Source organism: Nycticebus coucang, chromosome 11 (genome assembly GCF_027406575.1).
Source record: "Nycticebus coucang isolate mNycCou1 chromosome 11, mNycCou1.pri, whole genome shotgun sequence".
NCBI lineage: Eukaryota > Metazoa > Chordata > Mammalia > Primates > Lorisidae > Nycticebus > Nycticebus coucang.
Genome location: NC_069790.1, coordinates 102,258,763 through 102,285,527, shown reverse-complemented (window position 1 = coordinate 102,285,527; position 26,765 = coordinate 102,258,763). Strand labels below are relative to the sequence as shown.

Below are 26,765 nucleotides of genomic sequence, written 5' to 3'. Positions count from 1 at the left end.
CTGCTTTTTATACATGTCCTTTACACATCCAGGCTTATCTGAACACTTCCTGAGCAACTTCATTGATCTTTTTTAGATACTCCCCTTTTCTTCATTGAAATCCCTGATATTGCAAGATGGAGCATTTCAAGTAATTTTATTCCTGTTGAGCTTTATTTCCTGGTTCCTGGCCAGGCAGAATCTCATGTCCATATTTTCTTTTAATTTGCTAATCTTCTTTGTGTCAGGCTAGCAAGTGCAGAATTGCCTTCTCCGGCTATTACAAATTCCAGGATACTGTGGTCACTTATTTTAAGTTGTCACTTCATCAACATATTCTCCTTAGCTGGTTAGAAGGTAGCATAGAATAGTATCTCTTCAACAAGCAATCGGTTTAAATTGAAGTCAGGCCAACTTTATTAGATGCTTACTTTTCTGCAGAATGAAACTGTCAGTAGGGGTCCAATAAGTTTAAGTTCTCTATTACCCTCATATTATGCCCCTGTGCCAACAATCTTGTCATTTGTAATGGGAAAACATTATTGATGTTGCCATAACAGGATCAAAGCCTTGCTAAAACTAGTTGGCAAGGCATGGACAGTGGAGAGAGGGCATGAGCCACAAATGGGGTGGGGGATACTCTCCAGGACACAGACTGTAAAGACAGAAACCAGCGTGGATTAGAGCAGCAGTGCAAGACCCCGTGTCTCATACTAACATAAAGTTCAGGAAGCCATTGGTACCAAGCAGTCCAGCCTTGCTCCAGCAGGGGGCTAGCTACAAAGAGTAAGGCATAGATGTCCCATGGTTTAAGGAGCTCACAACAGGGGTGTAGACAGCAGAATACAGCCCTCTAGGGAGGAGGACCCATCAGAGCTAAGCTGAACAAGATTTCAGGGTCATGGAAAAGTAGGCCAGGGTTCAGGACAGGATTCCACATCTAGGAGTTTGGGATACAACGCAGAGTGACTAGGGACTGAAGGTGTAGGGGGCAGAAGGGGAAAACCCAGGATTGGGCAGAGGGGCTTGGAGGCATAACATCAGGGATGTGCAGATGTCTGAGGCCCCACAGTTGACCTGACCAGAGACTGGGGGAGCTAGACCTCTAAGTGGAGCTCCTAGACAGTCCCACAGCTGGTTTCTAGGGAAGACAAGGCAGGACAACTAACTGGCCAGGTGCCTTATCATATGCTCCAGTAAAAATGGCACTTCTGCTTTTACTTTCACCCAAATCTTCTCTACCAGGCGTCAACTCTCAAATTTGTGGGTTCTCGTATGTGTCCATGACTTCCTGGCTTAGAAGTTTACTCTGTTTTATCTTTGTGTGTTTTCTTTGGACAAGTTATATACCTTCACATTGCTATGAAGCAACAAAGAGACCATTTACTGATCGCTTGCCATGTCCCAGGTGCCATGCCAGCTGCTTTACATACACTATTTTGTTTAATTTCCACAACCTCCGGGAGGCGCCTATGGCTCAGTGAGTAGGGCGCCGGCCCCATATGCCGAGGGTGGCGGGTTCGGACCCAGCCCCAGCCAAACCACAACAGAAAAATAGCCAGGCGTTGTGGCGGGCGCCTGTAGTCCCAGCTGCTTGGGAGGCTGAGGCAAGAGAATCGCGTAAGCCCAAGAGTTAGAGGTTGCTGTGAGCCGTGTGACGCCACGGCACTCTACCCGAGGGCGGTACAGTGAGACTCTGTCTCTACAAAAAAAATAATAATAATAATTTCCACAACCTCCTTGAGAGACAGGTATTATTATCCCCATCTTAAAAAGGGGAAACTGCGTTTACAGGGTTTATGTAATCAGCCCAAGGTCACACAGCTGGGATGCAAAAGTGCTCATATTTAAACTTAGCTTTGTCTGACTGCGCATCTGTTGTTTTAAATGACATTTATATTTTTATATCGTGCTATACCTGAACAATTCTCACTGAACTTATTGGCTGCTAGATTTTTTCATCTATCTACCTATCTACCTACTTATCAATTACCAATTCTCTTTTAATCTCTAACCTGCAGTACGCATATGAAAAGTATATCATAGGAGAAGTAGATCATTCATATATATTTACTTACTGAATGCATCAATGGAGTTTGAGAATGTGATTAGAACTACTGTGAGCTCTCCTGGTTTGGGTGTTTATAAAGTCAAGTAGTACAAAATCTTCAGTTTGTTCTATATTCAAGAACATGTATGAGGATGAAAAGGAGCACATTGTCAATGGATACTGAACTGAGGGGATATACTCTATTGCCAAATATGGCAGATGTAGGCAAATGCATGTATGGGTGCAAGTAAATTTGAGAAGCTAAAATAAAGATAAAGGAATATACACGAAACAAATTATTTTCTTCAGAAGTCCAAATCTGAAAATCTTTTTCATGACATGATCTTCATGGTTGCCAAACTAGTGCTCACAGGCCAAATCCAGCCCATACCCAGTGTTTGTACTATCTGTGAGCTAAGAATGCTTTTCACATTTTTTTCTTTTCTTTTTTTTTGAGACAGAGTCTCACTTTGTCATCATGGGTAGAGTGATGCCTCAGCCTCCCAAATAACTAGGACTACAGGTGCCCACCACAATGCCAGGCTATTTTTTAGAGACAGGGACTTACTCTTGCTCAGGCTGGTCTTGAACTTCTGAGTTCAAGCTATCCACTGCCTTGGCCTCCCAGAGTGCTAGGATTACAGGCATTAGCAGTCCACTGCACCTGGCTCTTTTTACATTGTTTAATGATTAGAAAAAATCAAAAGAAGAATGATAGTTTGTGACATGTAAGAATTACATGAAATTCAAATATCAGTGTCCATAAACAAAGTTTTATTGGAACACGGCCGTGCTCATTTAAGCATTGTCTATAGCTGCTTTCACATGACAGTGGCCAAACTGAGTAGCTGGGATAGAGACTGTATGTGTGGGACCAGAAAAGCCTAAAGTATTTTCTATCTGGCCCTTTCAAGCTCGCTGATCTTTGGCTTAATTAAATAATATAGGATGTCATAACATTTTTAATATTGTTAACTTACATCTATTATTTTATTTTCTGAAATTTTTAATTCAAGGACACTCTTTTGTTATGTAGAAGATTTCCATGTTCTCAGAACAAAGTCAAGCATGTTCTCCTTTGATATTCTGTCCAGTCTCCCTGATAGCAGCAGCATTTTTATGCAGAAACAGTAACACACTAAGAAGCTGGTCGTTTCTCTAAGAGGTTGGAAGTCTCTTCCTGCCAGAAGTCATCTTTCCCTTGGAGGGGAAATGGGGCTGGGCAGCTTATGAGTGGCTATAGTGTATTCAATAACTGTAGTGGCACCGAAATGGCTTCTCCAGGTTCCATCAACTGATTCCGGGTGATGTGATGGAGTCACATAGATGAGGAAAAGCAAATTGCTCTTTTTGTCATCACCCAGGACCTAAATAAAGATAAAATGACTCAGACTGACCAGACACAGGTGACTATTACTTATCAAAGTGTCTTGCAAAGGCATTTAACATCACAACAACGTAGCTCTGTGAGTGCCCAATGTGTTAGCCCAAGAGTAGAACAGAGAGAGCAGAACCTCCTTACGTTTCTGGAGATCAAGCTTGGTTTGCGCTAAACTTCAAAGGAATCGGTTTATTTATTTTTTTTAAGACTCAAATATAAATTCCACTGTCTTCCTGTGCATCTGAATTGCTCTTTGTGTGTCTTTCTCTCACTTGTTCTCTTTCTCCAATTTAATAAAAGTTTTACGATCATTTATTATGCGTGAGGCACAGGGCAAGCCCTGGTGACACAAAAATAAATATAATAATCCTAACTCTCAAGGAGCTGATGTGAGAAACAAGTTAAAATAATCTTCCTTGGACTTTTGGCAGTATTTAACAACAAGCGGATCCTCCTTAACACATTCTTCTCTTCGTTTCTTTGGCCCCAGAGTCTCGTGGTTTTATTTCTCTGGTTTCAGATTCTTCATCTCCATTGCCAGCTCTTTCTTTTCTTTCCAATTTCTAAATAATCAGAGTTGAATACTGGGCTCCCTTTTCTTTTGATTCTGTCTACCTTCCCTAGGCAATCTTCTTCCAAATTTATAAATCCTGCTCTTGTGAGCTTCAGACCCATGTCTGCAAGTCTGTAGGGGACATCTCCACTTAGAACTTTTGGTCTTCCCTGGCAATTTTGTTTCTGCCCCAGCTTTCTCCTTCTTGGTCACTGACACCTCTGCTTCTATATCTGATCTTCAAATAACTGTTGATTTCATCATTTCTCTCCCTGAGTATGCCACTGCCTTCTCACTCTGGGCAACCATCATCTCTCATACAAATTACTGAAATACCCTCTCAACTGGTCTCCCACATCTGCTCATCCTCTGCCTTATTTTATCTTTCCAGAGACAATGTTTTTCAGACCAAAAAATGCAAATAGTCCCTTACAAGGAAATCCAATGCTAGCAAAATACACGTGTTATTCTTCATTTTTTTTTTTTTTTTACTTAGTAATGTATCATGAAGCCCTTTTCACATCAGTATACCTAGCATTGCCTCACAAATTTTAACGGCTGCCTCCCTTTCACTTGTATAACTCTACCATAATTTATTTAACCACTTCCCTATTGATGGCTGCTTTCAGTCTTTAACTGCTACTATAAATGATGCTTCACAAAGGTCCTAGAAGGGTCATCTGTCCATGTATATGTGAATATATCCATTAGATAAATATCTAAAAGTAGAATTGCCAGGTCCAAGGATTTGTACATTTAAACATTTAATAAGTGTTGCCATATTGCCCTCCACAGTTGTACCAACTTTCACGCCCATTGGCAGTATGAGAAAGGTCCTGCTTCCCAGTTTGGCCAGCCATGTATGTTATTGTTTTTTTCATTTTTGTCAACCTGATACATAAAAAATAGGTCTTATTGCAATTGTAAAGAGCATGACTCTTGTTAAGAAAAGGTGAGCATTTTTACTTATTTAAGATCTATTTGTACTTATCTTTTCCCCCTATTTCCTGGCTAGAGTGCAGTGGCATTGTAATAGCTCACAGCAACCTCAAACTCCTGGGTTCAAGCAATCCTCCTCCCTTAGCCTCCTGAGTAGCTGAGACGACAGGTGCATACCACCATGCCCAGCTAATTTTTCTTTCTTTAGTAGAGGCAGGGTATCACTCTTGCTTAGGCTTGTCTTGAACTCCAGAACTCAAGTAATCATACTGCCTGAGCATCCCAGAGTGCTAGGATTACAGGCATGAGCCACTGTGCCTGCCCCCTTTGTATTTCTTTGATGCAATCTGTTTTTTATATCCTTACCCCAGTGTTTCAGAGTTTTTAAAAATGCTTTTCTTATTAATTTGTAGGACCACTTTGATTTCTTCTTAAATAATTTAACTTCCAGACTCTATCAGATATCTTGGTATTTTTAAAAAGTCATAATTTAGTCAATTTTGTATTCTAATAATAAGTAATCATCAAGGGCTAACCCCATTACAGGGCAGCCCACATGCAAAGATTATGAATCAATTTGGAGAAGTCCCGATTCCTGAAATAGCTTTGTAAGACTGCCTGATGCCTACACTTACTGCATTTCATTTTCCTAACTGCCCTGTGAGGCATGAAGTCTCATTAACCACAAAGTGAAACTCAGAGAATGTGAATGTCCACGGTCACACAGCTAGCAAATCTTACATTTCTGAAATCTTAAAAGCCTAGTAAACCATCACCACTGGCCAGACCCAATCACACCAGACTCTGATTCTTGATATCTCTAACTTGTATTAATTTGTTATTCTTCTCTTTACTCTATTTTCTTCTAAAACATCCCATGGACATTTTTTTTTTTCATGTTGTTACACCACCGATTGAAGTAAAACAACACAAAATGCTGCCACTTCACCCAAAAGCGGTGCTTTTAATCTGCCCTTTCTTGACGGCTCAGTGGGTCATTAGCAAAAGGCCCACTGAGTGCTTTTAAAAGGGGAACCCATGGACATTTTTAAGTGCCTTCAATGTGTCAGGAATCCTTATGGGCTTACATTATTGATAGGTTCTCAACCACAAGCAATAATGACAAACAGTAATAAAGTTATTCTACTAAGAGAAATATACATAGGATAGTTAGAAAGGTGGACAAAGAAGGATCCTTCAGGTGAAGTGATTAGGAAGGGCCTCTTGGAGGAGGTAACACTCAAAGATCAAAATGGCGAAAAGAGTGTGCCAGGAAAAATAAATACATAGGGTAAGTCCTTTAAAACAATAGCAAATTCAATGTATATAAAGAATAGAAAAAGGCCAGTATTACCAGTGTACTGGAGAGCAATGGGAGATGAGGTACCAAAGGTGGTTTGGGATGCCACAGAGGGCTTTGTAGGCCAACAGGGGAGTCTGGACTCCATCCAAGTGCAATCAGCAGATATGGAGGCATCCTAATAGGAAAAGCCATATGATCTGATTTATGTCTTATGATTTATATAACTCTAGCTATGCTGTGGAAAATGGGGACAAGAGCAGAAGCAGGAAAACCATTTAGAAAGCTATTATAGGAGCAAAGAAGAGAGATGATGATGGTTTCTATAAGGGTGATAGCAGTAGAGACAGAAGGAGACGTTTTGGAAATGTTTTAGAGGTAGAGTTGACCTGAATGCTTCATGGATTGGATATGAAAATTGAAGGAAAGAGAAGGATCAAGAATGTATACATGCTTTCTGGGTTGAGAAATTGGTGAGGCCATTTAATTTGAAAAAGGCTTGAAGAATCAAGAATTCTGTATTACTGTAGTATTTCCTTCTTTGCCTCTTTCCCTATATTGCTGTAACCTCACAGAGCATGAATTTCACTATTCTCTGCCTAGTGCTTTTATTTCCCCTTCCTTACTTGCCCTTTAGTCCTTCTTATCAAAAAGCACTTCCTCTATCTGGTTCCTCTATTCCCATTCTTTCCTCAACCCACTGCAATTTGGTTACTATACCTATTTTACTAATAAACTTCTTATTACCAAACACATCATGACCTCCTTGTTGCTAAATGTAGGGAGGGACTTATCATTGACTTCTCTCTGGCATTTAATACTGTTGATATTTCCTCCCTTGGTTCTTCTTAAACTACTTGCTCCTGGTCCTCCTTCCTTTCTGGATATTCTTCCCCTGTATCTTTCTTTCTTCACCTTTTAAATGTTGGCATTTTTGTAAGGTTCCCCAGGAGGACCTTATCTTTTCTCTCTCTATTCCGCGTCCTTTGGGGATTTCATCTACTTCCATGAACTGTCACTTATTCTGATGACTCCAGCATAGGTCTCTTCCTGAGTTTTAGACTTCCCTGTTCAATTATGTAGTAGACAGCTTCACTTTGATATCCCATGGATACTTCAAACCCAAAATGTTTAAAATTAAACTAATCACCTTCACTTTACAACTTGTTTTTCCTCCTGAGGTCCCATCTCAGGTCCACACATTTACCTAAGCCATACATCTCCTCCCTTTATATCCTGAAGATACAATCAACAATGAAAATTCAGGTGGTTCTATGCCCTTAACATTTCTCGAGTCCTTCCATTCTTACTACCTTAGTTTAGACACACATCATTTCTTTGCTATTATGTCAAACCACCTCCTAACTAGTCTCTCAGCTTACAGTGTTACTCACCCTAACACTAATACATTCTCCAAACTGGAGTGATCTTTCTAAAAGTGATCACTTCGCTATGCTCTTTAACATTCATCAATGACTCTGCTTCAGCCTTAGGATAAGCTCAATATTTTTAGGAAAATATACATATAAGCCTTCTCACAACACAAGACCATGCTAATCTTTCTGGATGCATTCGAGACATCTGCAATGCATTCATACAATGTATGTACTGAGAACCTACTTGCTGGGCACTGTCCTTCACCCTCCACTCTCCAGACACGCCTTTTTACCTCCAGGTCTTAACTCATAGTACCTTTTTTTTTTTTTTCTGGCCTAGAAGACGTTTCCCTTTAACCTACCCGTTTGTCTGGCTTACTTCTAGTTTTCCTTCAGAACTCATCTCAGGATTCATCCTGTGTCATCAGTGACTCTGACAGTGCTGGTCAAAGTTAGGTACCCTTTTAATGAGCTCCCCTGTTGATATTATCTCACTGTTTTGTGATTGACTGAGTACTCATCTACCCTCTCATTATACTCTAAGGTCCTTCAAAGTAGGGACTGCGTTTTATCCACCTTTGCATTCCCAGTGCCTAGCACAGTACCTGACACACAGCAGGCATTCAGTAATGAATACAGTGGAAGAGCTGGGTTTCAAAGCCAGGACTTTTCTCTCTGGCAACAATCTCATATTTCTTTATGGTACTTCTTGATATCTTGAATCTGAAAAATTCTAAAGTCTGAGCTAGTTCTATTTTTGTCTATCACTAATTAAAATACAGGCAAATTATTAGTTCCATGAAGATTCTGTTGATAATTTATTTTTTGTATAGCCCTTCCTCCATTGTTTCACCACTTTGATCATCAAAGTACTTTGAGTTAACTATATCTAAAATGAATGAAGGGCCAGATGTGGTGGCATGCACCTGTAGTCCCTGGTACTCAGGAGGGTAAGGTGGGAGGATTGCTTAATCCAGAATTTTGAGGTCAGCTGGGCAACATAGGGGACACTGTCTCTAAATAAATAAATAAAAGAACTGAAAGGCCTTTCTCTACACTTTCTTATCCTTTTATGCCTCTTATCTTGTTGCTTCCACAAACACCACCATGGCAAGGAAAGAGTAAGTACATTAGGATCAAGGTAGATTTTATTTATTTGGCAACTGACACTAAAAACTAATGCATCAACAGCAGCAAATCATTTCCCCCAGGCTCTCTCTGGATAGGTATTATAGGTTCAGTGCTAAAATTTAACATTGCAAAATCCAGCTAAAATTGAAATTTTTATGTAGTGAGTTCAATCTTACTACAGAATTTTGTAAATGGAAGGAACCTTAGAGACCCTTTAGTCCAGCACTTTCATTTAAGCTTCCATGAGGAAACTGACACAAGAATACCTATCACAGCTCACCAAAGGTCACCCAGCCTGTGAGAAAAGTGGGAGCAAATTTTCTGACTTTCTATCAGCTGATCATTCCTCAGTGCCATATACATCTTTTTCTAAGGGTTTTATTTTCCATCTAAACAAGTTAACTACATCAGAATCCACCACTGTTTATATCATGGTTATCTTCATCATACTGCTTTGTGATATCCTTGTTATAAGGAAGAAACTGGGGGGAAAATGTTGTCTTGTCCAGGGACATAGAGGAATTAGTAAGAGATAATTAGTCACAAAGTGATGGGGTTTCCTATTTGCAGAGTAGCCTTGTAATCACACTCAGTTCTCCCAGTGCCTCAATGCAAAACCAAGATGATTTGTCCTCCCTGGGCCTGGATTCCATTCAAGTCCATGCCTTATTTATTCTAAATGGTTTTCCCAGCTTCAATGTGTACTTTTTGCACTTCATTTTAGAAATATCATACTTACATCTACTCTCTACTTGAATTTTAGTTCTAAAGCTGAGGAATGAAGATTCTGGGTAAAAGAAATAAAAATACTGGCTTTTTCTAGACTTTACATTTCAAGAGTGGTTTTCTCCAATGACAATTGGCAGTTTACTTTATTCCTCAAATGATAACGTTTTCCACAGGAATCAAAATTTAATTGGGATAATTTGTTTTCAACAGAAAGCAAGGATTTCTTTCCAAGAGTACCAGTTTGATAATGTTTTACTAGCTATTGCTACGAGACCAAATATAAACCAGTTCTGAGAAACAGGAAGTGAACCTGACTGGTCTAGTCTGAGTGTCCCTGGCAGTGACGCAAATACAGAAATCAAATTAGGAAAACAAGATATGTGGGTATGAGGCAATTGATAATAATCCAGGATGCTACAATATAAGCAAGAAAGCCTCTAACCCAATGCCATGCATTTTACTAAAACCCTGAGCAGTTTGATTTCCACCTAACTCGCCGGTGATTAGAGAGCAGGATGAGCTTGAGTTCCTTAGCAACAGCATGTGCTTCTGAGACAGTCATTAGCCTTTCAGTTAATCCCATCAACCCCTTCTAAATGTATGACTGACATTAAAAAAATTATGTTTCAGGAAGTGCTTTGAAATTTCTAGGAGTAGAATAATAATAAAAAAGCTTGTCTGGTGAATTGCACACAGGTGAAAGAAGTAATGTTCCTAGGAAGTGGGCCTGTCCCTCCATTTCCCTGATCTCAGCTGTAAATTTCTGAATCCCCAGTGGCACAGGGCAATGGAGGTGAAATTGCTCAGAGTTTAAGGCAGTCTCCTCAACCAACTGAGCAGTACTGCAATGTCCCTTAGAACCCCAGCTCTGGAGAAGGGGTAAGAAGTGGGATGGGCATCTTGTGTGGTGGGAAGAGTGACAGTGGGGTCAGCTGGGAGGGAATATGACACACAATTTTCTTACTCCTTCAAGCGGAATGAATTACCCTGGTCAGAGGACTTGGGGAAGGAGGACGGTGAGGGGAATGAAGCTCTTCTTCCTATTGATTGTTTAATTGCACCAGAGGCCATTTGTCCAAGGCCACTGGCCAAGAGCATTATTTTTGTGCTAAAGCGAGGTTGGGCAGGTTTCCCATTCGCTTTCCTAGATTTAAACAAGGCAACCCAGACAGCACTGCAAGGCCATAAGAACATGCTGTAGGTTGGCTTTTGCAATTCAGCTGCACCTTAAAGCGCCAGAGCCAATGGAAAGTTGTTTGTCAAACCCCGAATCATTACCTCCAGCTCTGCCCTGGGTTCGGATGCACAACTCCACCCTCTGTCAGGTGCGAGGCGTCGTTCGAATAGTAATTATTGCGGCGTTTGGCTGGTCACCCTTACTATAGCCTGGGTCCCTTTCAGCCGGGCACTGGGCTCCTTCAGTTTGGTTGAGGTGACTCTTCGGGCTCCCCGCCGTCCCACCTAACCCCTCTGCGCGCTCCCTTCCCAAGACGACCACCTGCGCCGCCCCACTTACCATCTGCCCCAAGGGGAGGGCCCCCGGGCCAGCGGAGCCCTCCCTGCTCCCGGGCCGCTCTGAGGGAGCTCAGTGTTTGCCTCCAGCCCTTCGCTACCGGCGGATCAGGTTCCTCCCCTCCTCCCCCTCCAATTCGGGCCGCCGCCGCCGCCGCCTTCTTGCATGACACAGCAGAACCGCAGCTGCTGCAGCAAGTCCAAGCCATCCGCCCAGGAAGCGCCGCAACCGGGGCTCAGGAGGGGCGGAGGGAGCGAGGCAGGGGCCACAGCCTGGGGTGGAGAGGGAGACTCTAGGCCCCACTGTGCAACACATACCGCTTTCCCAGCCCAGTGACGTGCGTTCAAAATGAGGCTAAAGCTGACCAGGCCGGGCCGTGGAAGAACACTGGGGCTTGGCGGCAGAAGGGATGGGACCAGAGAGAAGGGTGTGAAGGCGACTCCAGTAAAGGGCAGGACATTTCAGATGAAGAAAGGTAAGAAGAGGCCCAGAAGTCAAGGGCCAGACTGTGAAGGAGAGTAGAGGAAGTCAAAGAGCAGTAAAGAGGTCAGCTGCTGAAGAGAGAGACCACGGAGAAAAAGGGGCAGGCTGGGGGGCAGCTGCTGGGAAGGAGGCCTTGGGGGAGGCCTGAGCTGCGTCCCCAGGCAAAAGAGGGCTGAGTCTGGTGACAAGGGCAAAGAGGAGAGAGATGCTAGAATTAGGCAAGAGAGGAAGGTAAAACTTTAGGGACAGACAGAATGAAAAGGGATGGAGTGTAGATCTTTCATCATGCTTACAGAAGTAAGCTGATGAGGTGGAAAGAGAGTCAAGGCAAGGCCAAAAGAAACCGTGATCTTCCATCTCACTCTTTAGTTTCCTGCAAAGTTTTTTTTCATAATTCCGCCAATCCAAATAGTTTTTCTTGTAAAATGGAAAAACATGAACAAAACAGAAATAGCTATCTAGCTTAGATTTCCAGGATAAAATCTCCATGTCTACAGAAACTTTTAAGGCAGAGATTTGGGATCTAAGGTACTAGTCCCTAAAGGGGATGTGAGTCAGTCATACCGAAAGCTCTCAGAACTGTTAGTTTCCAAATAGCACCGGACTTGAAGTCTTTCCAAGTGTTTGTTAAACGCTAGAAATGATAATAAAATTAGTGGTTCTAAAATATCATGCACCTGCTTTTTCCTTTCTCTAGATACAGACTATATGTAATGCATCATTTCTATACATATGTAATTTCTAGCGTCTAGCACGTGCAATATGTTGAAATGTTTTTCTGATTATTTTATTTCCCACCAAACACACTCCACACATTTTATAGCAGACTGCCTTTTTTGTCACCATTTGAAAGAATGTGCTCAGAAAAGTAAAGCAAAAACTGCCATTTGGTTTTGTCTGTACCTTCCAGGTCATATCTTCGTACCTCACTTCCTGACACAAACAAGTTTTTACTGTTGTCAGCAACAAAGCCCTAATATAGCTGCGGAAGAGAAAAACTGCATTGCATTTTGCCTCCTGCAAGCATCATCAACAGTTACTGGAGGAATGTAATTCCAGAAAGCTTGAAAGCTGTGGTGATGGTAATTATGTATCAAATGCTTGATTCTATTTCTGTTGTTATTGTTTTGTCATTTCTGTTCTACCAGCGATCTGACTGAACTCGCAGAGGGACAAATCCGGTTTTTCTTTTTGACTTGGGAAAATTTAATCAGGCCTGATAGAAAACTCAATGCTCTCAAGAGAAACAAAGTAGGAGCCACTGAAATGTCATTTTAACAGAGCGTGGGTTTAGTGACTGTAGGAAAGGATTTCAGGACGCTCCTTCTGTTCCGCTTCCCAGGCTAGGAGCGCCGGCTCCACGCACGCACAGACGCCACAGCGCCCGGATGCTGTGGCTCCCTTATCCGGGCTTCTGCAGCGCCACAAGCCCCTTTGGGGTGCTTGGAGGGGCTCCCGGTGGGTGGTGGTTCGAACGCTGCCGCGGCCGCCGCCGCCAGTCCTGCTGCTGTTGTTGCTGCTGCAGTCACGTGGGAGCCCCTTTAAGTTTCCATAGAGAGGCCTCTCCGGTGTCACATGATGGACATGATATAATGAAACAACATCGTGGAGAGGAAAGCATTAGGGGAGCCCACGGCTACAAAAACAAGTGAGTGAGAAGAGGTGGGAGGAAGAGAAACTACGCCACCTCCCCTGCAGCCGAGCGCACGCAGCAGCCTGGCGTGACAAGTGGGCGACGCCGGGGGACAGGGGAGCCGGGGGTCCTCGGCCCTGGCCCGGGGGACCCCGCCGCCCACCGCGCGGAGAACAACTTTGAGCCCGCAGCTGCGGCCAGCGCGGCACCTGTCTCAGGAGTCTCCATCGTGATAATCCAAAGGAAATTCTCAGAGAATATGCTCCACAGACCTACGTGCGCATCATTTCCCCCCTCGCGTCGCTCTCGGGAAGAGGGCACCAGAAGAGGGTCTAAGCAGACCAGAGGTAAGTTGTGCAGGGCGGGGAGAGCCGGTCTGGCAGGACTTGGGATGGAAATTTTGTTCTCTGCTCGGATCTCAGGGGTGAAAACGGCGTCCTCTCTCGCGGCGAGGCAGATGGCTTTGCCGGTGAGAGCGAACGTTTCCTCCGCGGACTCTGCTGCTCTCCCTGCCGCGCGCCCCGAGTTCCACCCCCGACTCCCCGGGACCTCTCACCGCCCCCCGGGAGGGGGCTACCGTTCCTGGCCAGGCTGCTCGGGAGGAAGGCGGGCGAGGGAAGATAGGGCTGTTGCGTGAAACGGGCATGTCGAAGCTATTTCGCCATGTTTGTGTTGCTAAGAGCACTTTTTCCCCTTTGAGGTGGCTTGATGCCACATGGCTCCTCCGGAGCTGCTGCCGGGTTCAGAGAGAGTGGTGGTTTTTTTTTTTTTTTTTTTGTCAATGTCCGCATTCCAGCTAATGTTGCGCAGATAAAATTCAAACTTGAGGTAAACAGAAGAGGAGGAGGAGGAGGAGGAGGGGAGGGAGCGGAGGGAGGGGGAATTGTTTCCATTTCGAGATCCCACCTCTTCCCTCCGCGGAGCCCAACATCCCGAACCTAGAGACAACTCTCGCCTTTCTCCCACGTCCCCCACCTTTGCTGTCAACAAAAAATAGGGACGAGTGTGTGTGTCTGCTTATTGGAAAGGACGAGGTGTCTTAGTGGTTCTCGATGGGAAAAGCTGGAACTCTGGCCTTTGGCCCCGTCCCTCTTTTCCGCCGGGAGGGACGCAGGATGTCTTGGTTTGCTGTGGGGCCGGGACCGGAGGGTACTGGAGAGGCGGCTGTCCCCGGTGCCTGTTCCCTCTCACTCCGACTTCTGGATACCTGCGAGCGTCGCTACCCCCCCCCCCCACCGCGGGCGCAGGTTTCCAGAAGGCGGCGGGGTGGGTGGGGCCCCAGATTTCCTCGGCAGGTTCCCGGCAGGTGTGTGGGGTGGGCATTTCTATCTGGTAAGTCTGTGGCATCTGGTAGGAGAACGTGGGGAGTCTTAAAGCGAGCGTAGGGGTAGAGCTGCGTCTTGGTCTTCACCCCCGAATTAGGGAGAAAAATCAAGACATTCCCCCCACTCCTCCACGCTTTAAATGTCTGCTTCAACTCATAGCTAGGCGGTTGGGTAAGTGGCGGTGATCAGGGTGAGGGAGAGCTTGGTCTTGTGGAGAACTGTAGGCTTCTGACAGCTTGGAGCCATGTCCCCGCCCCAGGCGGAAGGTGTGGGTTGGGTGGTCCAAGCAGGGTGACGTCCGAGGCGGGGTGGGACGGGCTCGGGATCCCTCGGAGCGCGAGGGGCCGCAGCCCTGCCCGCTGGGAGTGCCGCGTCGGGGAGGCGGCGGCCACGTGAGAGGGTCTGCGGAAGCGCCGGAGCTGAAGGCCGGGGGCGAAGTGCGTAGCAGAGTCGTGACGGGGGCTGACACGCAGCGGCCGGGGGCGGCGGGCCGGGGCGCGCGGGGCCCGCTCGATTCCGCGCGGCCGCCGGAGCCGGGCGCCTCCCACGCAGGGCCGGCGTTCCGGGCAGCGGGCGGGTGCGCACTCGCCGGCCGGCTCCCGGGAGACCGTTTCCGGGCGCGGGCGGGGCCGGGGCGGTAAACAGGGTGGCGCCCTCTGCCCTCCCGCCCCCAGCCTGCCGGGGCGCGCGGCCGGCGGCGCCCGGGACGGCGGAGACGCGGCCGCGGCGCCGGGCAGTGGCGGCGGGGGCGCGCCCGCTCCCGGCTCCCCGCCGCCCCCGCGCGCGGCCGCCACCGCCCGGCCGGCCTCCTCTGTTTTTGTTTTCATCGAGCCCGCGTGCAGCTGGCGCGTGTCGAGTCACGTGCCGTGGGCGGGAGGGGGTCGGGGCGCGGCGACTTGCGGCCGGGGGGCCTGGAGCCCGCGGGGGCAGCAGAGGAAGGGGCCAGAGGGCGTGTGCCCGCTGAGCGCCGTCGCGCCGGTGTCGGGGCAGTGGCTGGTGCGGTGGGTCGGCGTTATCCTCGGTGAGCTGCGTTTGGGTGTATCGTCCCAGCATCTAGGGGAGCTTGGTCCTCCCAGGCTGGAGGGCCTGCCAGCGCTGATTTGCTCAGAACTCCGACGGACCTTAACAGGTGATGATGTCTGTATCACTGCGGGTGTGTAGAGACCTATGCGTGGTTTTTATTTTTGCCTGCACATTATAATCACCTGGAGAGCTTTGAAAATTCCAGTTCCCGTCCAGAACCCATTTGAACCCAAATCCAAACAGGGCCTAGACGTAGTGTATTTTAACCACCCCCCCAAAGTGATTTTGATGCACAGTGAGGAGAACTTACACGGGTAACCAGCTTGATGGAATAGTTGTGAAATCATATTTAAAGGCAAAGTAGTAAAATTAGCTAGCATGTATTGATCTGTCACTAGATGGGGTCACTATGTAACGTACTAGGCGCTGTGGCTTTGCAGACATAGATATACTCTATAAAGACTATTATCTGCATTTTTCTTTGGGTTGGAACTGAAACTCAGGAAATGAAGGGAGAGTCCATCAGGGAGAAGAACAACCTTATCCAGGGAGGCTGTTTCCACAGCCCCAACTTTCTGTCATTACCTGTACTGTGTTGAGAAGGTACCTTGGGCGGCACCTGTGGCTCAAGGAGTAGGGCGCCGGCCCCATATTCCAGAGGTGGTGGGTTCAAACCTGGCCCCGGTCAAAAACTGCCAAAAAACAAAAAAGAAGGTACCTTTACCTGGCTCAGCGCCTGAAGCTCAGTGGCGAGGGCGCCAACCACATACACCAGAGCTGGTGAGTTGGAACCCAGCCCGGGCCTGCCAAACAACAGTGACAACTACAACTAAAAAATAGCCTGGCGTTGTGGTGGGTGTCTATGGTCCCAGCTACTTGGGAGGCTGAGGCAAGAGAATCACTAAAAGCCCAAAAGTTGAAGGTTGCTGTGAGCTGTGATGCCACGGCACTCTACTGAGGGCGACGTAGTGAAACTGGGGGGGGGGGGAGAAGGAACCTTTACCTACGGGCTACACGTCTGTCTGAATGGTAGTAATATGTTTGCCCAAGGGCCAGCAGGTTTATGAATGTGTATTTATTTCTACTGTTAGGGTTTTTGTCTGGAAAGTTTTTCTTGAATTAAAGGGAAGAAACTCTCCTGGTGAATTCTTTAAAGCCTGTAAGCCATCTTTTCAAAATGTTTATTATGGAGAGAGCAAAGACAGGATTCCAGTAAATTAAAGAGAACAAGGTTCCCTGGAAGTTTTTTACTTTGTTTTGTTTTGTTTGGACATAGATGTAAAATGTAGGGAAAGGTCTCTGGAAGAGGCAGGCATTTCCCAAGTAAATGCAAGAGCAGCCTCAGCAGTCCTTTAGGTTATTGGACATAATATAGTTACATTGCTCACAGGTTGGGTGTACCCAGAAGTACGATGCAGGGTACAGAGCAACAGAAACTGCCTTTGAAATTTTAGAGGAAGAAAACTTTGGTCCAGAGTACAGAAAGTTTGCTTTTACATCTCTTCCCTCCTCTTGATTTGTTTCATTAGTCTCCTGGTCATATAAACTCTTCGTGGGAACATTTAGATGTGAGGGTAACCCATTTGTTCATTGATATCTTCTCTAAGATTATCCAACTGAAACAGTAAACAGAGGTTTCTCCCTGAAAAAGGATTCCAGTTACAGTGTATTTGTGACCTAAATGGATTATTAAGTGGTACCATGTCCCAAAACTTTCCATATATTCCTACTAATGATGACTGTCAAATATTGTTAGTTGTATGGCACATGTGGGTACATTATTTGTCAAGTTTCAGGGATTGGTTTTCACATTACTTCTAGTTTTGTTGAGGAAGGCATATAGACACTAGGCCGACCTGTCATAAACGTGAGTGTGGTCTGGTGTGGAAATAACTCTGTAGGTCCATCTCCCCCTCCTTCCATTGTCTCCCCCATCCCCGTTACCATCAAAGACATTTTTCTCCAGCATTGCCACACTCCTTGGAGTTCCTTTGCATAGCTTCTGCTTCTTGGGTACCTCCTTCAGGAAATTGTCCGTTTTCTCTTCAGAAATCCTGTAAAAGTACCCTCCCTGTCTCTATGTTTTATGCATACTTGGCTTTATTGCATTTATCATAACATGTATCGAATTTGTTAAATGTTGGATACCCCTACCAATTTGGGCTCTTCAAAGATGGGAATGGTGATTTTTCTTTGGTACACAGTAACTTTAAGTTTATATTGTATTGTTCCCAGTTAAATTTACTTCCTTTTGAGTTGCATTGTCTGTGTTGGTTTGCCTGTGCCACCCATCTTCATTTGGAACTGTCCTTACCTCCTTTGCTGCTATTAGCTATTAGGCTAAAAGCACAGCTTAAAAGCATCCCAAGATTAAACGTACACAGAAAATACAGAATACCACTAATATACTCTTGTAAAAGGGATAGGGAGGAAGGGGCAAGGTATGATCAGTTTTTCACTTGTTTACCAATTTCATCCTTCAGTAGCCAGTTGGAAGTGTGAATTTTCTTGGTTACTGATATGCACTCGGAGGGGATGCTCAACATGTTAACACTTTTCAGCTTATTTGGGAAGGAAAAACTGGCACTACGTTACTAATGGACATGCTTTTATGTTCCATAGCTTTGGCACAGATGCTTTATCACATTTCATTACACTCTAATTTTCAGATTGAGTATTACTGAAGTATTTGTAGAACAGAACTGTCCTGTAGAGCTTTCTGAGATGATAGAAGTGATTTATAAAGCTGTGCTATCTGGTATGGTAGCCACTAGCCACTAGCACTGGTGGCCGTTTAGCACTTTAAACATGGCTAGTGTGACCAAGAAACTGAATTTCCAATTGGTTTGAGTGTGATTGGCTGCTGTATAGACTGCATGGTTATAGAGCATTTGATTATGTTTCAATCTAGTATTTGACAGGTTATCATTTACATTAAGGCATACTGTCTTTAAAAGAAAAATCTTGAATCATCTTCTAGGGCTAAACAGCATGCTTCCCATTTGCACAATACTGGATGGTATTTTTGACCTATGTGAGGTTTTCATGTTATAGATCATGTTTGTGTGCTCTGTGAGCTTTTCTTGCAGTTTGTGTTTTCCCCTTTTCAGGAGCAGAGTGATTATGAGTAATTATAATTACAAGTAATTATTTACAAATGGATGTGAGTCCTTGGCATATAAACTAAATGGAAACCTGTAAGTTTAATCAGTATTTCTCTAGGAAGTATTGTGAGGGGCCAGGACTGTGTGTGTTGCTGGCCAGAGACTGCTTCTGTCTCCAGCGTCCACTATAGTGCTGCTGTAGTGCTACCGAGTGACACCTCAGGTTCTGGTTATAAGAAACAGTGGTCATAAATATTTGTTGAATAAATGAATGTTCAAGTAATTTAAGCCATCTAGTTTAGCTATAGAGGGTAAAAGGCACTTTTGCAGAGCTGAAGAGAAGTAAACAGTAACTACTCTGACTTTGCAGTTTTCCCCAGGAATGCAGTCTCTCCAGGGACATTATTGTTAACTCAGTAACTTTGATTTCTTTTCTCTAAGATGTGTAGCAGGAACTGTTTACGCTTCTTTGATGACAGGTTGAAAAATAAAGTCACAAGAAGATTTGGTGCTCAGGTGGTACAGAGAGAGTTGGAGGTATAAATCAAACTGAAGGAGCCGTTACTATTGCTTTGTGTATTTGTCCGTAGTGCTTCCTCGGAAGAAATAAAATCATGCACTGAACTCTACATTAGAAAATTTGGTTTACAAAATCAAGGTGAATGTATGTGTTAATGGAATTCTGAAGAAAAGACTGAAAATATTACCTTTAAGTATGGCCTCACATTGACAGAATAATTTCAATATGAGGCATAGGAATGGAAACATTTATTTCTTTAGCCTTTAAATCTCAGTCTGTGGTAATCTTCTTTTTTTCTTTTTTGTGGAGACAGAGTCTCACTTTATTGCCCTCAGTAGAGTGCCATGGCATCACACAGCTCACAGCAACCTCCAACTCCTGGGCTTAAGCGATTCTCTTGCCTCAGCCTCCCGAGTAGCTGGGACTACAGGCGCCCACCACAATGCCCAGCTATTTTTTGGTTGCAGTTCAGCCGGGGCCGCGTTTGAACCTGCCACCCTCGGTATACGGGGCCGGCGCCTTACCGACTGAGCCACAGGCGCCGCCCGGTCTGTGGTAATCTTAACACCCAAGTTATAAACTTCCAAAGAGGATATTTAAAGTGTAAATAGAAGCAGAAGTTTAATTGTGCAGATAACAACTACTAGACTTTGAAATATTTATATAAAAAGGTATGAGACACATCAAATATCTGTTTAGAACAAGTACCCTAAGGCATAGATTCTGTAGGATGATGCAGTGAATATGTGTTTTAGTACTTTTAGAAGATGATAACACAGTCTGCTATCTCTACTGTGCATCAGACTTAGCCTGCGTTGTGTTAACACGTGGCTGGATTTTAGGCTTGTCTTTGAGCACAACAGCTTGCTCCTTGGATAAATACTCTCTTGTTGTCATTCTGTTGCTACATGTTCCACAAAGGAAAACTAATCTTATTACAGAATTAGTAAAACACAATTGGAAATAAAAATCTGCTGTCTTAAATAAACAAAAGTCATTCAATACATTTGGAGATTAAAATGTGAAGTCTTGGGGGGACCTTTTCTTTTAAGCAATTCTAAATCCATCAGTCCTTTATGATTACTGTTCAGATACCTTTGGGTAAACTTTTTGGGTGGGGCAAAAAAACCAAAGGAAAGCAAGTAAATAAAACCTCCACCCCCGCAAGCGAACTATCAACCATGTATTCCATCAACTACTGCGGTTGCCTATGAAACCAAACCAAAACACAACCATAACAAGACAAACTCCGCCATTGCTAATAGCAACATAAATTAACCCAACCGTCCAACCAAAAGAAAAAAGAAAAAAACCTGTGAGATTTGAGTTGTTACTTTTGTGGAGAGGTCAGTCATATGAAATCTTTTTTTAGGTATTAGATATAAATAAATTACAAAAATATCTACCTGTGTATAGAAATGAGTTATTAGCATTAACGTCTCAGATTAAGTTGTATTTTTACCTAGAAGGTCCTTTGAGACTGCTTGTGTTCAGGTAAATAGTTTAAGAATTATTTTTTGAACATTACTGAGAAATGTCTACAGTGACTTGACATAGAATTTAAGGAAGTTACTGGATCCATTTCTTTCTCATCAGTGGAGTCATTGGCTTGGGCCAGTGGCTTTCAATCTGTATTGTGTATCAGAATCATGGATGGCTTGTTAGGACACACATTCTGGGGCTCAGTAGGTCTAGGGTAGACCAATACCATGTGTTTCTTAAAAGTTGCCAAGTAATGCTGACGTTGCTGGTCAGAGGACCACACTTTGAGAACCATTGGACTGGACTGTCTTGTCTAAAGTACTGTGATTCCTTGCCTGTTTGACTTTTCAAGTTGCAGCAGTAAAATCACTCTTGATTTCTCCAACATGATGTCGTGTCAACATTGCTGTATGGTAAACTGAGTTTTAAAAGTTTAAAATGGGCTTGGCGCCTGTAGCACAGTGGTTACAGTGCCAGCCACATACAGCAAGGGTGGCGGGTTAGAACCTGGCCAGGCCAGCTAAACAACAATGACAACTGCAACAAAAAATAGCTGGCCGTTGTGGCGGGTGCCTGTAGTCCCAGCTACTTTGGAGGCTGAGGCAAGAGAATTGCTTAAGCCCAAGAGTTTGAGATTGTTGTGAGCTGTGACACCAAGGCACTGTACCACCGGCAAAATAGTGAGAGACTGTTTTAAAAAAAAAAGTTTAAAATGGATTACGTTCATTTTGTTTTGAGAGTTCCTTGAGGATTCCACGTATTTTCCAGAAACCTTTGGATCTGTTAAAACTCAGATTGGGGTATTTCTACTTCCCTAGAGTAGAAGTCTCCACTTAAAATATATCGTAATATTTCTGTTATTAAATAACAGAACTATTTGCTGCTCCTTAAACATAAATGTAGTAAATCTAGCCAAGCACCTTTTAGCCTTGAACTCCTGGGTTCAAGTGATCCTCCTAGCTCAGCATTCCAAGTAGCTGTGGCTACAGGCACATGCCATCTCATCCAATCTTTTAGGCTTTTATTATATAGCTACAGAGTAAAATGTAGTATGTGAATGTGGGCTCACTAAATGAAATTATCTTTATGAGACATAGCTATTTTTTCTAGACAGAATTCCATGGATTTGGGTCCATAGTAGACTGTGACAGCATTAGCTTGGCTGCTATCTTCTGAAAGTAGCTGTCTATGGAAGGTGGTTACATCAAAGTAATGCCCATGGGGGATGATGGGTAAGTCAGGGTAAGATCATCCCCTACTTTGAGGAACTTGGAGGAATAATGGTGGCTCTGGAGTTTCTGAATGAGGTAATTCAGGCTAGAATCTGGTGTGACGGGGATACTAGAGACATCTTAAAAGAGCCCTGGCATAGTAAAGTGACACCGTTCACACATACTGAGGGTGTATGTTTATTCAGGCTAGTGGTAGTGGGGGCAATGTCTTGGGGAGGCATTGGTAGCAATTCTAAGGCATTCTAAGAGGATAGATTAAACCTAACTCTCAGGGGCCCAGAGTCAGATGGACTCAGGGTCTGAGATGAGATTTGACAGTGTGTTCTAATGTGAGTGGATTTATTGGAGTGGAAAGTAAAATAAGACTTGGGGGAAAATATGTATAATTTTATCTGAAAGCAGGGAAATAAAACAGAAAAAACAGGGGAGTGGAGAATTGGAGGATAAAAATGAAATGTTTTAAGTTTTTAAATATCCTATAAAATGTTTGTTCTAAAGAAGTATTAACTGTGTTATATAAGTTATTGGGATTTCCTTTTCATTTCTGGTGAATACTTCACAGTGTTACCAGATGCTATTATTTGACTTATTTCAAATGCTCTTCCAAAGTTATTCCCAGAATTCATGCAGCAATATTTTTAGATTGCTGCACAATTTTTACCTTGTTTGAATCAAGTTTCTGGAACACACACCTGATGTTTATTACGGCATGGTTTGTGGATCAGAAAACAAGTAATTTGTGTGGCACAGGCCACGAAGCTGGGCTGAGACCATCAGACATGCCTGCTTTTCACATCTACTGATTTTATTTTATCTTGAAATTCTGTATTTTCTAACTGCTTTTATAAAATGGTTGGACTTTAAAATCTTAGAGTTGATTTTCAACTGTATTTCACGGGCCTGACCCTAGATTTTTGACCTAATCTTTATTTCTTTGAAAAGAGTTAAATGTGGTTTGCTACCCAGATCTGCTTCTTGACTGAAATACATGTTTGTGACATAATCTTAGTAACTAGATCTGTGAGATCGTCTTGAATTCTTCAGACTTGACAGTTTGAGGCTGGGGCTGACAAAAGTGCTGGGGACCACCCCTGAGTTGTCAGGGGCTGCTGTGTGTTCCCCTCCCCCAACCTGTCACGGGCTGTATCCCTCCTCCTTTCCTTAAAACCTTTAAAAGTGTGTTAGAGAGTTAAGATGTTAAAGATAGTATTTTTTTCTAGTATTTAAAAAGAGGAACACTTATGGGGCAACATCTGCCTTTGCCTCCACACATCTCTTTGGGCTCCTGTCTTCCAGTCTCTCACTGGGAGGCATACAGCTGCCCAGGCTGACTTCTGGATGGCCAGAGCCCCCCATGTGGATTTCTTCCACATTTTCCTCTTTTTGCTTTTTCTTTCAGAAGCTCTCTCTCTGTGCTCTGGCTGGTCTTATTTAGTTTGGTGGAGAATTTTGAGGTAGAGTAGTGTTGGGTGCTGGGTTTCTGTGCTTTGCATATTTCCTCTGGATTCTGGTTGCAACTAGTTATGGTACCCTGTGCTAATCTGCAAATGGACAGGTTGGTTGGAGAGAGGCTTGTCAGTCCCAGACTTCTGTAATTGAGTTTATTCTTCTAGTGATATGGTTGTAGACCCTCACAGGAGAGCTGTAGGATTTTGAAAGATACTAGTCTGGTTTCAGTGTGTGGGCGATGCTTTTGAGTCCCTGGAGGAGATCTAGGACTCATTAAATTAGATTGCTTGCGGTGTGGCTGGCCCTCTCCCTCCTTTAGGAGTTAGGCATGGGTCAAGACCTGAAAATTGAACCTGAACGTTGGACTTTGTGAAAGCTGCTGACGTGGGTGTGGAAGGCTCTGCTGCTTTTCATCTCTATGAAGGAGGCGGTGGGCTTCTAAAGACAGCCTCCCAGTAATGGAATAAATACTAATAGGGGAGTTTCTGGGAGCCTCCTTAATACTTCCATTAATTCTTGTACACCTCTGTAAAAAAAATGCTACTTCTCTTGTGAAATGGAACATGGCCTGTGACCTTGAGTGCTTATTTCTTATTTCTAGGGGAATTTTTGGTAGTACAGAATCTTTTGTTAGCTCACAAACTATACCAAGCTACTTATCCGTCCGTTGTCAAGGCCACTGAAAATTGTTTTGCTTTCTGTTTTTATATTGATGTATCATGCATTCATTGCACATATTGTTTATTTTTAAAAAATATTTGGTCATCTTCTTTATGTTTCCAGAGAGATTAATTATTGCTATGCTAAAAACACTTGCTTAGTCCCCTTTGTCCTTAGTATCACTCGTATTTCTTCAGGCTTTCCTACTTTTTAGCTTTTCAAAATTTTATAATAACTACTTTTAATGGGTTCTATTCAAAAATAATGTGATGACTCTCAGTTTTTAGCATTTATTGCCTAAAAATGCAGGTATTTGATAGCAAGTGAAAAATGGTTTGATTTTTGTTTTTTAAATGCCATTCATAGCCTCTCCTTGGATTCTATCTTTGGAATTTTTGGTTTATTTTATGCCTTAGTTTGTGAAAAGTTATTATGCTTATGTGTTTGTGTATGTCTCCTATTTTCATGGAAAAAGATATCAAAATCCCCCTTGTCCTTTTAAGGAGTTCTAAATTAAGATTCTTTCTGCTACTAGTTTAATTTTTCTGAGAAAGGAGTAGAGGGGTTTTCTCTTGGCCACATATCTTTGTTACTACCCAAGAAGCAGTTTGGAACAAGGACTTTCATAGGCCTAATGCATCCATTCCCTATTTTACCAGATATGCATTTCATCTGCAGATATGCATTTTTTTAAAAATAAAAGAATCATTTGGGATTTTAAATGATAATATCCAAACATCATTCCCCTAAAATTTAAAAAATGATCATGCATTAGAGAAATAATGCCTTGTAAAAAGAGCATTTGCTTTTGTGTTTAGGAGGTGGTGGCCTGCTATCCGGGACTTATTCTGTGTCTGGGTAGTCCCCAGCCCCTTCCCCAGAAAGGAGTCCTGCATTGTGGAGGGAAACCACAATGGCCTTGAGAATCAACTGGATTTTGCATGTGTTCTGACTGCAATGGTAGTTGTTTTTGGAGAATAACACTTGTTTTAGAGCAAAGCACTGTAATTGTGTAAGTTATATATGTTACTTGCTAAGGCAGGGGTCCTCAAACTAGGACCTGCGGGCCACATGCGGCCCACCAAGGACATTGATCCGGCCCTCTGGGTCTGTCCTGTTACAGTGTGCATGTGTGGAATGTGTGGGCACTCTCTGACTCCCCTCCTCTCTGTCTCTCGACTCCTCCTCTCAGTCTCGGGACCAACTGATGCACACTTGCATCACTCGTTACGACTAGCAGTGACAAATATGGAACCAGACATTGACCATCTCATTAGCCAAAAGCAGGCCCATAGTTCCCATTGAAATACTGGTAAGTTTGTTGATTTAACTTTAGTTGTTCTTCATTTTAAATATTGTATTTGTTCCCGTTTTGTTTTTTTAATTCAAAATAAGATATGTGCAATGTGCATAGAAATTTGTTCATAGTTTTTTTTTTAAACTATAGTCCGGCCCTCCAATGGTCTGAGGGACAGTGAACTGGCCCCCTGTTTAAAAAGTTTGAGGACCCCTGTGCTAAGGCATCGTTTTCACTCACTGCACTGTTTGGAGGTAAGAGCTCCTAGCTCCAGCAAGATGGCTCATCAGGAACCTGTCTGTGTTGTGGACTGTGTGTTTTCTTTTCATGCCTCAAATCCTCCTAATCCTGGACAGGTAGTCTAGGAGCAGGCACAGGTAAACGTGGCCCCTCTAGGGAAATTTTCTGTCCAAAACTAAACAAAAGAAAACAAGCAGCACACCTTGAAGAGTGTGGGGTCTATCTGAGAGTTCTGTGGGATACTGGCCCACCCTGACCCTGGAAGCCAGCAAGCTAGTGTTTCGCCATTTCCTTTTTTTCTTGTTTATTGTTTTTTCTTTCTTCTTTACTCACTTGGTTTCCGTTCTTTTGTCTTTGGGGTTGTTTTATGTTTCTTCTTCCTTTCTCTTTTGTCTTCTCCCATTCCTTTTTTTTTTTTGAGACAAAGTCTCACTCTGTCACCCTGGGTAGAGTGTCATAGCATCATAGCTCACAGCAGCCTCAAACTCCTGGGTTTGAGGGATCCTCTTGCCTCAGCCTCCTGAGTAGCTGGGACTATAGGCACCCACCACAACGCCCAACTAGTCTTTCAGTTTTTAGGAGAGAAGGGGTTTTGCTCTTTTGAGAAGCTGGTCTCAAACTCCTGAGCTCAGGTGATCCACCTGCCTTGGCCTCTCAAAGTGCTAGGATTATAGGTGTGAATCACTCACTGCACCCAGCTCTCTTCTCCCATTCTTGATATGGTTAGCTTAGTAACAGAGTCTTGCTTGTCTCCCAGGCTGCTGGGATGCAGTGGTGTGACTGGGATCAAGCCATGCTCCCACCTCAGTCTTCAGAGTAGCTGGGATTACATGCACCATGCTAGCTAAATAAATTTCTGTCTCTCTCTCCTTCTTTCCTTCCTTCCCTCCCTCGCTCTTTTCCTTTTCTTTCCTTCCCCCTTCCTTCCTCCCCTCCCCTTCCCTTCCCCTTTTTTTTTTCCCTTTCCCCCCCTTTCCTTTCCCTTCCCTCCCCCTTTCCCTTTTCCCTTTCCCTCCCCTCCCCTCCCTTCCTTTCCCCTCTCCTCCTCCCTTACCTCTTCCTTCCTTTCCTTTCTTGACACAGGGTATAGTTGTGTACTGGCTGGTTTTGAACTGCTGGTCTCAAGTAGCTGGGATTACAGGCATGAACCACCATGCCTGGCAGCAGGCAGGTTTTTTTTTTTTTTGGCCGGGGCTGGGTTTGAACCTGCCACCTCCGGCATATGGGACTGGCACCCTACTCCTTGAACCACAGGCGCCGCCCCATCAGCAGGCAGGTTTTTTTAGCCTGCTAAATGGCAGTCCAGAACTAAAAACTGACCTAATGGCAGTCCAGAACTAAAAACAGTTTTACTGTGATATTTAAA

The 26,765-nt window shown here is 43.9% G+C and overlaps 1 protein-coding gene and 1 non-coding gene across 2 annotated transcripts in view; both read right to left on the bottom strand.

The window, feature by feature from the left end:
- MKLN1 (muskelin 1) overlaps positions 1 to 11,091 on the bottom strand; it is a 365,625-nt gene extending 354,534 nt beyond the window's left edge. The window contains exon 1 of the mRNA XM_053609581.1: positions 10,955 to 11,091. The gene's annotated coding sequence lies outside the window, so the exon portion shown is untranslated. The remainder of the gene's footprint in view (positions 1 to 10,954) is intronic.
- LOC128560616 (small nucleolar RNA SNORA21) lies at positions 5,800 to 5,935 on the bottom strand. The gene has a single exon (XR_008373094.1). It is a non-coding gene; the product is annotated as a small nucleolar RNA SNORA21 (small nucleolar RNA).
- Positions 11,092 to 26,765: the final 15,674 nt, after the last annotated feature.